Genomic DNA, 3,769 nt, shown 5'->3' with positions numbered 1-3,769 from the left:
GAATGTTTTTTTGTTTGTTTGTTTTAAGTCATAAATTTATCATATGTTTACATCTTTTCTCCTCTGGAAGCTGAAAAATTATAGGTATTAGAAAAATGGTAATTTATAAATATTTATGGCTTCCCAGTTTACAACATGAATGGCTGGCTCTGCCAAACCTCCGTGCGCATGCGCAAGTGAGTCTACTACGTAAATATTTATATATTACACGGGTGTCTCATTGGTTCCATATGGCCGAGCCTCCCCAACAGAACCTTATGGTCGGCCCGCCCATCCGCCCGATTCACATGGACATGCCCGCTAATTGCGAGAACGTGCAAAGGGGGAGCGAGCAGGAAAAATGTAGACCGACGGCTGAGGAGCCGAAGATGGCGAGTTTGACACTGAAACGTGTTACAACGGAGGTCCCGCCCCGTTTTTAGTGCATTATATTTAAACGGGTAAAATCAGCCGTTAGTTTCATTTTGCAGGGAAAGTTGCGACTTATAAAATGCTTGAACAGTATGAATGTGTAGTTTTGCGGGTAAAGATTAGCTGCCACAGTGCGTGATATATTTATTCAGAGCCAGAGATTTTAGAAGTAAGAAATCAGAAAAAGACGAACATAATTTCTCCTGTTCAATCAGGTCAAAGCCACACCCAGAATCATTAACGTGTGCAGCTGTGCAGTAAAACTGGTCATTAATATTTATGACTGCTTGTCAATGAAAGTCAATAAAATCACCTGTATTATTTATTAAAATAGGACCATGCTCTGTTGACTTTTACTGTGAGCTGTTTATATGTTAAGGTAAAGGTTTGATGGAAGGACATTAAAGTATAGGAAGTGCAAAACATAAGGTTAAAAGGAGCATCACTGAGAATTATGTGTAACCAAATGTTGCTGTTTAAGTGGGGCTACACAGCATCTTTATTCCTTGTCCCCCTGTCCCACTTCTTGAGACAATGTCCCACATTTTGACTGGGGCTCTGCAGAACATGCAGGTCCTTACAGTCCATCTGTGGCCTTTTTCCTGAAAGGCTATAGATGGACTGTAGAGTGAAATGAAAATTATGCCTATCAATGAAAGTTACAAAGTGTGTGTCATAATTGGATAGAAATTGCTAAAATTAGTCAGATATGTCTCAAAAAAGCCAATCTATGGATACATCCCAACTGAAACCCCAAAACTGTTACTAGACAGAAAAGCATCTGAAATAACAGATAATACAGTATATGAAGACTATCGCATGCTAGCGTAAGAAGAATTTCTTTTTCTTTCTACCAAACCTTACTAGCTATGCATGGGATATATGGAACATAAAAACACATGTCTATACTATGATATTCAATTCTATACAATAGCATTCCATTTAGTGCTCATTTGAACCATCACATTTACAAATATATATGATTGTGGGATTTGCATGAAACATTTGTATATGCCATATAGATGTTGGCAATCACGGTGCCCTAGACAATGTTTATGCAAAGCTTCATCAAGATTGGAAAGAAAAGAAAAGTTGCATTTAAATATAAAACATCTGACTACCTCCCAGCATTGTTAACGTGTCACACTTTTTCCCACACAAACACTGTGTTTAGTTTGTTGGGTTCTGGTCACCCTAACGAGAGGTTTACTGGTTGAACTGTAATATTTTAGTTTTACCAGCACTTATATTTAAAAAATTTTAATTATTTGGTTCACTTCACAATCTAAGCAAACACCATCCGTTCATGAAGGACATGAGTTGTGGCAGAAAGCTCGAGAATACCGAGGCTTAACCACGTCGCAGTGACTGACGTTTAATTTCAAAGCCTCATTTGAATCTCACAGTGGAGCAGCTCACTGAGCCTGCACGATATTTTTAGTAGCTTTTTCTAGGCTTCACTCTGCCTCCTGTGCCAGAGCCGACTCAATTTCCTCTGACTGCAGGGAGTCTAAAAGTCAACTTTTAGGTTTTTTTCAGTTAAGTAAGTTAAAAACGACCTGCCTTGTGTGATATTCAATCAAATTAAACTGTTGGAGCCCATAATTTTATGGCCTATGTATAAAAAAACACCTGAGTATGACAGAGTACATCACTTTGGGGAGTCCTGGGTTAAAATCTAATCAGTAGTGGTCTTTGATCTAACATATACGTAACTAAAGGCTTCTGACCTGACCTCCTCAGATCAGTCTGATCTTAGATCCTGACCTCGTAATGACCATCTCTGGTGGATCAGACACAGAGTGGAGGCAGAGCTTCTGCTCCTGTGTCCAGATGGCACTTTCGCAAATCCCATTTCATTGACAAAAGGTGTTTTCTTCAGGCAGGCCAGACCCTGAGGACAGGATGTACAGCAAGCCTGAGGGATAACGTGCAGATTAATCTCCTCATCTAGTCTCCCATCTATTTTTGGTGATGTTCAGAGGTAGATATGGAGGGCACTTACTCACTTTTTTTGTGGTTGTTGTCATCCCTAGTCAGTGTTTACTGACAGGTACATATAAGCTAAAACTAATTCTCTGTGTATTCATGGCCTACTGTTTTCAGACATGCAAAGACCATTCTGCCCCACAAACGACCCCTGAAATCCTCTTTACACCCCCACGAGTGGACCTCCCCTGTGTTGTTGATGTATTCCTTATTGCTGAGAAAGCAGGTGTCCTGCTGGTTAAACCCTCAATGTCCAGACTGGCAAGAAGTAGGGCTCCACCTCCTCTAGACTTACCATTAAGACTCTATGTAGGGATTAACTCATCCAGAGTCCAGAATCAGAAATACACCTTGTGTTTGTACACACACAGAGAGAAAACCTGTTAACATGGTGAATGTGAAATCCCAAATATATAAGTTTTAAACCAGATTTTAGCTGAGATACGATAAAAAATCCAAAGTAAATCATCTAAAAGAGATAAAAACTTTATATTTGTAAAGGGTTTCAGGCAACGTTTAAAGTCATTTTCTTGTTCTCCAGGCTTCTTGAAAGATATTCAAAGCTCTTCTTTGGATGTTTCTGCCTTTTGTTCTGTTCTCAGTCAACATGATTCCACACTGCTTCAATAATGTTAAGGTCTGGGCTCTGGGGAGGCCGATCCATGACTGATAGAAAAACACAAAGTGGGGCACTATCCAGGTATGATTTTACTCCATTGGCAGTGCATTGGCAGTGTATTTTTTTGTGTTCATAATTCATCAGTTTTGAAACGACTAGCTGAAATGTAACCTAAAACTATGACAGAGCCTCCACCATGTTTCACAGATGGCTGTAGACGCCCAATGTTGTACCTATCCTGACCTCTTATGTACATACCTAGGATGATTCGAACCAAAAATCAGTCCATCAGACCTGTTACCACTGATTTTTAGTCCAGTTTTTGTGTAATTTTGTATACCTCACCCTTTTCTCACTGTTTCCTTTCCTTTAGTGTTGCTTCTTGATAGTCTCCCTTCCGCTGAGGCCATTTCTATTAAGGCTGTATTGCTATGAGGTTCAGCCTGTCTAAGAAGTTTGGCAAGTGAACTGCTAGAATTTTACTAGTCTGTTGTTTGACATTAATTAGAAGGTATGTGTCTGTCTATAGTGAAATTTACTAGTTTCAGCGGATAAATTAGTAGCCAGCTCTCTCAAAAAACACCAGCATGCCGATGACATTAAACCCCACGTCAAGACAGCAAAGCAGCGGGTGACGTCATGGTGGCAAACACAGACACAGCAGGACACATGTGCCCTCAATCAGCACTCATACTCAATCAGAGTCAGCTGCTGTCACAGGCAACCCATGAGAACATCCCTGCACAGATC

This window comes from Astatotilapia calliptera, chromosome 23 (assembly GCF_900246225.1).
Source record: "Astatotilapia calliptera chromosome 23, fAstCal1.2, whole genome shotgun sequence".
NCBI classification, from domain to species: domain Eukaryota; kingdom Metazoa; phylum Chordata; class Actinopteri; order Cichliformes; family Cichlidae; genus Astatotilapia; species Astatotilapia calliptera.
This window is presented reverse-complemented; position numbering follows the sequence as displayed.